Raw genomic sequence first — 9,421 nt, 5'->3', positions numbered from 1 at the left:
GGCCAGTAAATTGTCCAAAGAGCCTCTAGTCAGGAATGGAACAATTTACGTGTACAACCAGAGGCACCCAATGCTTCAAATGTTCCCAGATCGATCTATCACTGGGGATGATTAAATTCATTGGTTCTAAGACAGTCAGATGTGTGCTCTGTTTAAAGTTTCAACATCTACTTTGTGACCTTGGCAAGTTATTCAGCTTCCTCATTTGAAGCTCCGAGGATGTAATGGTACCTACCGCAGGGAGTTGCTATTAGGATTAAATGAAAATGGTTTGAGCGCTCAGCACAAGCCTGGCATGTAGTCAGCGCACAGTAAATGGTAGCTATTATTACATGAACTGTATTTGTTGAATGATTGACTCTGGCATATAACACCTGCATTCAACTTGAACGCGGAGTTGTCAGTCATTCAGTCGAAGGGGTAGGAACCATAGCACAGCACTCGCCAATTTTTTTTCTAGAAATAAATCTTTGTGGGAGGATAATGACCGGTTGGAAAGTGTTAAGTCCGGAGGAAACAAAGACGCGATCCCCCGTCTAAGAAGCAGGGAGGCGAAGACTGCCCTGCAGGCTGCAGTTACAGCTCTGAATCCCACACGGGCTCATTAGCAGCCAGCTGGGCATACATAGCCTGGGGCGAGGAAGCCTCAATAGCAAGATTTTTGAGGAATGGGACAAGATCTCCTTTAATTTTGCTCATTTCATTTCAGGGACCACACCCTACTGGGTGGGAGGAAGAACTCCGAAGCCTGAGGCGGAAGCTTAAGCACGGCCACGGACCTGACCATCTATGGTCACAAAACGCATAGAGCAAACAGGAAGTGGGGCGCGAGTGGAAGATTTTCTCCACCTTCCCAGCCCTAGCCTCAGAATCGAGCGAGGGCGAGCATGCCCAGACGCTCAAAGCCTTCTCTATTAGCCTCCGCGACCGAGTCCATTGCTTTTCTGTACTACAAGACAGGGAAACCAAGGCTTGCACGCCCAGCCAGGGGCGAAATTTGGTCCCGGTCCCCCCAACCACCAGACACTGGGTCTCAGAGCCTTCTAGCCCCACTGTTGTTCCCTGAACCTCTTCCGGACTGAGGCTAAAAACGGACCGACCTCAGTCTCCGAGCACAAATTGACAAAACAAGCAGCCACTCAGCTGTCCTCCTTTGCGGAGGTGGGGCTTGGCTAGAAACTCCAGCTCCTTATTGGTCTGGGCCTCGGGGCGTGACCACCGTGGACACGCCCCTTCCCCGAGTTTCCCTCCCCCACCTCCCTTGGAGGCGGAGCCCTTTTCCAAACGCTCCTAAACCAGATTCTCTCTCCGGTGGCGGGGAATGAGGGCGGAGTCACGAGCCGAGCGGCCAAACTTCTTCCTCTCCCCGGGGCTAGCGTTACAGCCGGTGGCTCATTTCCGGTGGGGGTGCCGCGCCCAGTGAGGGCCCGGAAGTGGGTCGCGCGAAGACCGCTGGGCGGTTCTTGCCGGAAGTGGAGAGCGGCTGATCGCAGTCCGGAGGTGAGGCGGAACTCTTAAGGTGAGGGTTGGTGGTTGGTTAAGGATTGGGGTGGTCTTTGGGGCCCACCGGGTCCTGGCCGTTAGTAACGGCCGTGCTAGCCTATGCGCATTTGAGGAGTCCTGCTGAAAGGCCGGGGTTGGGGCTCTTCGGCCATCCCGGGCTCCTGGGTGCGGTCTCTTGAGGTGGGGCTGGGGTACCAGATTGAGCCAGGAGGTCTTGGGGAAGCCACTTTCTCCTTGATTTCGCAGCTCTGCCTATCAGCCTCCGCGGAGGCCTGATTCTTAAAGGCATCCTAACCAACTGAATGGAACCTGTGAGACCTTAGAATTTCCTCTTGACCGGGTCTTGTTCCCATTACTCGGATGGGTAACTTGATCTCGGAGAAGAAAAGAATCTGGTTTTAGAGAGAGGTTTTCAGTCCTAGATCCTTCCTTTCCTTGGAACCTCTCTAACTTTCGATCTGGGCAGCTGCAGGTTAAAGGCTATCTGGTAGTAGAACTAAAAAAAAAAAAAAAAGTTAAAAATTTGGAATGCCTGTTAAATTTAAGGTAGGCTAGTAAGCCCTGCGTTTACGTTCAGTGAGCTTCCCTTACTCTTAGACTGCCACTGTTCACTCGCAGTCCAAGCTAACTTTATGGGAGGTGCTGTCCACTTCTGGATCTGAAGTCAGATGATTCAGGTTGGGTCTGGCACAGTTGCCAAGTGCCTGTGGTCGTAGGATCGCTGTGTTTATTCTGTGTTGGCAATATGGAAAATGTCATCGAATACAGCTTTGAAAAGTCTAGTCATTGCCCCCATCGAGTTAGCAGTGAAAGACAGTTAAGAAATAGTTACAAATGTGGTGAGGGTGCTGTGGAAGGATGCAGCAAGGGAGTCAGAAGCGTTTTGAAAGATCAAGAGGGTGTGTGTGAGAGAGAGAGAGAGAGAGAGACAGACAGACAGAGAGAATATTACATAGAGGTTAGTTAGTATCAGAACTGTCGGCTGTAGCTCTTTGTACTGCTTTCCCTTGAAGTGAAAATCCAGGGTTAGAACAGCACGTTCATCATCTGCCAAGCATTTATTGGACCTCAGTATGTGTGAAAACATTTTAGCTTAGGCACTTAGCCCTTGTGGCTAGGAATACACTTGTTCTCTCGTGATGTGTACACTATGGGAGGAATCGGCAAATCAAGGGTGGTTGAGTGTGTGCACTGTGTGAGCACAGAGCTACTGAGAACAGGAGAAATATCTGAGCCATAGTTCTAGGCAACAGTGAGGGACTTAGTGTTTCAAGATTTCCTTAGGCATATAATGAGCCTAGGAAACGCATTTCTAGGCAGAGAACTAGATGGAAAGGCGCAGAGACTTAGGCATGAGAAAGACCCAAGTGACTAGTCAGCTGTGTTGTGGTTCCAGTATTACTTGGAGAAGTGGAGAAAATGAGAGGTTGTGGAGTCAAATAGGGAGGCCCTTGGAAGCATGCTAAAGAATTTGGATTTTAGCCTGGAAGCTATGGGGATACTTTGAAGGGTTTTCCCACTTGGCAGAGTGGGAAGGGACCAGACACTGGAGTAGACCAATACTTAAAAGCTGTTGCTGTGTCATGGCGTGAGCTGGAGAGGGGAAGTGGAAATGACCAAGAGGGGTTGCATTTGAGCAGTCTTGGCCATATGTGGTAGTGTGTGTCTGCCATGTCAGCACCTGGAGTTTGAGGCAGGAGAATCACGAGCTGAAGCCTAGGGCAGATCAAGGCTGGAATCCAAGGAACTGGAGGCTTGTTATTTATCGGAGTGAAGAAGTAGTTGTAGTCTGGAAATTGCTGCTGTTCTGGTCTAAGATACTGTCAGTACCATTCAGATAAGGAATATAAAAGGTTCATTGGAAAGAGATATAACATTGTGAAGTGACAAAGAAAAAAATCTGTAGCCTTCTGGGTATTAGTGCCCCCAGGTCTAGCCTGGGCAAATTGCAAAGGTGTGGCAGAAGAGGGTTTGGTCTGTACTGCTATGAGAAATACTCAGGCCTGGAGTTTGGTAGGAGCTGGGAGCGGGGTGGCGTGTCTGGCTGGCTGTTTGGGGCTTTGAATGTCTTAGTCTGAATGTGTTTGGATTTTATTTTGTAACTGTCTGTTGTTGCTGTAGCTCAGCACGCATAACTTTCTGGACACTTCCTACTTTGCAGAAATATTCTGTAGGTCAGCGGAGCATAATTAATGATGCAGAGAAGGTTAATACAATTGGTAGCAATGAAAGTACTTTAAAGTCTAACTTAACTCTGCAGACCAAGTGGTAGGTACTGGTGACTTCTCTGCGTGCAGCAGGCCTTGAGGAGGCAGTGTTTCCCTTCTGAGAACTGTTTTCAACCATGTTCATGGTAGTGCATGAATTTTTGTTGTTGTTTTTAATCATAGGTTGACTGGTTTAAAAGAATGACTTCTTCATTTTGGTTTTCTGAGAAACTATAAGTACAAGGTTCATTTTGCTTAAACAAGCAAATACAAAGTGTTATTGGAAGTAAAACCCTTTGGCTTGAAATTTAATGCTGAGATTTGAAACCTGAGGACTATACACTGTATCTTCCCAATGGTTGCGATTATTTCTTTAAATATCATCATCAGTTTATCTAGCATTAACTTGTCTTCTGGACCTAACACTCCAGCTTCTCTGTACCATAGTGAATCATTTAAAGGTCTTGAAAACAAATCATTTTTTCACCCTTTTGCCTATTATTCTCACAGACTTCATAATCCCAAAGAACCAAGTCTAAATTTTTTTTCCAGCTTACCAGTCCTCTACAATTAGACTTTTACATGTTGTGTTGTGCTGTGTTGTGTTGTGTTGTATTGTTTCATTTTGGAAGTGTTTGCTCTTGAACCCAGGGCTTGTGCTTCCTTGTCTCCCAGTGAGCTGTGGCACAGCCCCACTCAGACACTTGCCTAAATTAATTTTCAGACTCGACTTTCTAATTTAGATTAGCATTTTATGTGAGTCATTTGTTCTCCCCTTATGCTTCTTATATTAGACCAGTTTTTTTTCAGCTTTGGCACAGTTGACATTCCGGGCTGTCCTGTAAGATGCTTGGCAGCATCCCTGGCCTCTATCCATTGGATGCTGGTAGCACTTCCTCAATCGTGATAGCCAAAAATGTCTTGAGACATTGCTAAATGTTTCCTGGAGGAAAGAATTTCTCCTGGTGGAGAACTGCTTAAAAAAACTTCGTAGGTGGGCTGGGGAGATGGCTTATACTATAAAGGCTCCTGCTGCTAAGCACAGCCCTTGAGTTCTATCCCTGGGACTCACATGGTGGAAGGAGAGAACTGACTCCTACAAGTTGTCTTCTGACCTCTACCCATGCCTGACTCCTGCAAGTTGTCCTCTGACCTCTACCCACGCCCTGTAGCATGTAGGCATCCACACACAATAAATGAGTGTAATAGAAAACATAGCTATGTTCTACTCAGTCTTATTTCCTCAGCTAACATCTCTGAGGAGGCTCTGGAGCTGCACTTAGCACAGTGTATGGCACATTATAAGCATCGTACACTAATGAGTAAGTCATTTGTTTTCATTGAGGTACTGGGAAGTTGTGCTTTTGAGGAAGTCCTTACCACCCTCCTAAGACCCCTGTTTCAGTTATTGTTCTTTTTTTTTAACATCTATTTTTTTTTATTTGATTGTATATGCACATCCCAAGTGCATGCATGTCCACCATGTTCATGCTGGTTACCATGGAGGCCAGACGAAGGAGCTGGAGTTACAGATGGTTGTAACTGCCTGGTATGGGGCTGAGGACCTCAGGGTCTCTTCTGAGAGCAGCAGCTGCTCATGACCACTGAGCCATCTCTCCAGTGCCTGATTTGCAATCTTTTACTAGAGAAAGGCCAATGGTTGGCAGGAACTGGCAGCAGAGTTTGTGTTCGTTACCTGGCAGGTTAGCAGATTTGTCTGTCCCTGATATTATGGAAATGTAGACTCCTTTTTGATCATGTTCATATTGCTAGCAGTTAGCTTGCTTGGGTTTAGTGGCTGGGGATTATAGAGTTGATAGTCTTGTAGTTTCTTCCTTAAATTAATATAACTTTAGCATTCACCATAAAACTTTCTTCTTGATATACCGTTATGTAAACCCAATTAAAAAAAAGTCAAAGCTCTAAAAATATTCCTCCGCTACAGTACAGCTTTGTTTGCCTTCTATTACCAGACATGTGCCAAACTTTTCCATTTGGCTGGGAAATAGTTGAAATGTTTAATGGAAGGAATAAGTAGCCTTGCTATTTTTGTTTGAGGTTTTTTTTTGGGGGGGTGGGGTGGAGGAGAGTGTTTTTAGCTCTTTCCTTCCTCCAGAGGCCATTACAACTCCTATATTTAAATTAATTATAGACTTAGAATCACAGATCTTTTCATATCTATAGTTGCAGCTGAATCATGTCTAAGGATGGATATCATCTTTGAAAATATCTTTATGTTTGTGAGTTGGAAAGGCTGTTTTATTAAAGCACCCATCCAGGCAGAAATCAGCAGTGCAGTTGTTCGTTCTACAGTACAGACACAGGGAAATAACAAGGGCCTGCTGAATGTTCATAATACTCTTCAGTCTACAGGGAGAGAGGATTCATAGCCACACAGAGTTATCTGTTAGCCCTGAACCATTGAAACAGCTAGTTCCCAAGTCTGACTTCAGCCTGGGAGATATTACTCGTTTCACCTCCCTCTCCTGGAGTCTCAGCTAGAGGACCGTGGCAGAGGGGAATAGGAGCCAAGCCCTGACGTTGACTTGGATCCTCTCCCTCCCTAGAAGATAGGCCTTTCTTTTCTCTTTTAATCTAATCCTCAAGCGGCAGTGACTTGGGCACGAAATGTCATTGGTTTCATCAGTGAAACCAAAATCTTAGGGAAGAACAGTGGCTCCTGATTTGGGTTAGATGTAGATGACATCTTTACAGAGTTGATTCTTTGGTTTCTGGGTTAAGCCAGCTGTCTTAGAATTTCTGTTGTTGCAACAACACTGTGACCAAAAAGCAAGTTGGGGAGGAAAGAGTTTATTTATTTATTTGCTCAGAGCTTCCAGAGCACTGTTGATGGTTGAAGGAAGTCAGAACAGGAACAGGGCTGGAGCTTACACAGAAGCTAAGGAGGAGTGCTGCTTACCCGAATGCTTCCCACGCCTGCCTCAGCCTGCCTTTTTATAGAACCCAGGACCACCTGCCCAGGAATGGCACCACCCACATGGCCTGGGCGTCCCCCATTGATCACTAATTAAGACGATGTCGTACAGCTGGATCCTATGGTGGCATTTTTCTCCATTGAGGGGCTCCTTTCTTTGATAGTTGTAGCTTGTGTCAAGTTGACATAAAACCAACCAGAACAAGTCTACATGTAGGTATTTCCTATTAGCGTGTTTAGAGGCTAAGAATCTATATTATTAGGGATAGAATTAACTAATATATGTAGCTTTGTGGTAGCTTGAAACAGGCAACCCAGGAGGCAGTGTTCTCGCTCACCCCCTAGTCCCTTTTTGAAATAGGGCCTCACTATGTAGGCCTGTGCTTCCTGGGGGCTGGATTAAAGGTGTTTTCCTATTCTTTCATTCACTGTACTTCTATGTCAAAGTTTAGAAAAAAGGGGAATTTGCTGACAACTTTGTAATGTGCTAGCTATTGTAAATCTTATCTTTACCCCCCCCCCCCCCAGTCCATTTAAGCTGTTTCCCATAATTAGGAACCCAAGGTACTTTCACTATAGATGGGTGCATGGATATGTAACACTGCAGTGAATATCTTCATGTTATCATCACTTTCAGGACATTATGATAGTATATTTTCTTAGGATAAAATCTCAACAGGGTTTCAAAGACAAGCCTAAGGAAGCATTTTTTTTCTTTCTTTCTTTCTTTCTTTCTTTCTTTCTTTCTTTCTTTCTTTCTTTCTTTCTCTCTCTCTCTTTCTCTCTCTCTCTTAGGTTTTGTTTTGTCAATTTTGGGACAGGATTTCTTTGTGTAGCTCTGGCTGTCCTGGATCTCACTCTGTAGACCAGGCTGGTCTTGAACTCAGAAACCTACCTGCCTCTGCCTTCCAAGTGCTGGGATTAAAGGCGTGTCCCACCACTGCCCAGACAAGAGAAGAATTTTAAGGTCAGTTGGTTTATTAAGAATATAGACTGACTTGGACAATTGTTTTCATTTTTGTTTTATATGAATTGATGACTTAGAACTCCCATGGGATAAAGTAGAAACCATTTCTCACTACTGGCTTATGGCCTCTTGAGTTGTGACCAGAGCTGCTGTGGTAACCTAGCCCCTGGCCTTCTGCATGAGTTAATGAATAGTAAGAAGTTGTTGGAATGAGGAGATTGAGAGGTTGCTAGTTGCTGACATAGCTCAGTGGCACAGTGTCTATGTAGTGTGTACAAGGCCAGGCTGTGGGTTCTATCCCTAGTACCACAAAATATAGAAGGATGAAAACAAAGCAGTTTTGCAAGGGTCTGGAACCATTTCTAGTTTTTCTTGGTTTTGGACTGCAAAAGAAGTTGCTGGAGAATCAGGCTCATAGTTTCCTTCCACCCTGCATGGTGATGTCATGAAGCTTTTCTTGCCAGTGACTTGTAAACATCATCTCCAGTCTTGATTCTTTCTCAGGCTCTCTTTCTAAATACTTATTGAACATTTTTATTTAGAATCTTCATCTTTTCTTCAGATTCTGTAAATCTAAAGCAGACACCATCTTTTTGCTGTAACTAGAACCTGCTACTGCCTTAATGCCATCATTCTTGTAAGGCCCCCATTCTTGTGACTCTAGAATTGCCCTTCTCTCAGAGCCTTCTGATTGCTATAGTGCTTTCAGTCCAGGACCAGTTACCCTTGTTCTCTGTCTGGTTCACACTCGTGTGTGCCCTCCAGGGGCAGAGCTGAGAGCAGTGGGTGGAAGTTTCAGGGAGGCAAATTTGCCTCCATATAAGGAGTACTTCGAGCTGTCTGCATAGAAATGGGCTGTCTCAGTCTAGGGTTCTTTCTCTATGCCTGAAGGTGCTTGATCACAGGCTGCCCAACTAATTGCTAAGAATGTTGAAGGGACTGTTCTGGCATCAAATGGAGTTTTGATAAGGTGATTTCTACAGTTACTTTTAATCCAGAGAAGCTGATTCTATGGGAGGTAGCTTTGCCTCTCCCCTTTTGGGCAGGGAAACTATTTCATCCTTTAAAAAAAAACAAAAACAAAAACAAAAAACCCAGCAGTTAATTCAGGTGCCAGTTCCTTAGTTGCCAAAAGAGGACTGATTGTAGACCAATTGATGGTTTTCAGTTACCAGTTATTATAGGTTTTTTGTTTTTTTGTTTGAAATATTTTGATGAATTGGGGCATGGTAGCGCATGTCTTTAATCTCAGCACTCCAAGCAGAAGCAAGTAGGTCTCTATAAGTTTGAGGCCAGCAGGTCTGTCTACACAGTGAATTCTGTGCCAGCCAATGCTACTTATTAAGTCCCTAGTCTTTTGTAGTAGCCTTCATCTTTTCTTGAGCATTTTGGAGCAGCTAGATAGGTGAGCAACCTTACAGACCTTGATATTTTCCCTTTCGTTCAAACCTTATTCTGTTTACCAGATAGTATTTGTAAATGTGTTGCTTTCTTTCATCTGTAGTCCTTTTTTCATTTCCATCGTTATAGCAAGCCAGACATTAGCTGGCTTTTCTAGGATATCTGACCCAGCTTGTTTAGCCAGCCTTATCTCCATACTGCATCATTCTAAACTTTTTTTTTTTAAAGCATAGTCTATTTCCATCAGTTTTTAAAAGGATTTATTTTTAATTTTATTATTTTTGAGAAAAGATCTTACTCTGTAGCCCTTGCTGGCCTTGAGCTCACTATATAGACCAGGTTGCTTCAAACTCACATAGATTCCACCCTACCTCTCCCCCCAAATATGTATATATGTGTGTGTGTGTG

General features: G+C 44.5%; 1 protein-coding gene across 4 annotated transcripts in view; it reads left to right on the top strand.

The window, feature by feature from the left end:
* Positions 1-1,261: 1,261 nt before the first annotated feature.
* Cap1 (cyclase associated actin cytoskeleton regulatory protein 1) overlaps positions 1,262-9,421 on the top strand; it is a 25,020-nt gene continuing 16,860 nt past the window's right edge. For 2 of the 4 annotated variants that reach the window (XM_021160371.2, XM_021160370.2), the window contains exon 1: positions 1,262-1,500. The gene's annotated coding sequence lies outside the window, so the exon portion shown is untranslated. Of the gene's footprint in view, positions 1,520-9,421 lie in introns of all 4 variants that reach the window. The other 2 variants (XM_021160369.2, XM_021160368.2) reach the window with 1 other exon arrangement.

The sequence above is a fragment of the Mus caroli genome, chromosome 4, assembly GCF_900094665.2.
Source record: "Mus caroli chromosome 4, CAROLI_EIJ_v1.1, whole genome shotgun sequence".
Lineage (NCBI taxonomy): Eukaryota > Metazoa > Chordata > Mammalia > Rodentia > Muridae > Mus > Mus caroli.
Note: the sequence above shows the minus strand (reverse complement) of the source record. Positions and strands in the feature narration are given on the sequence as shown.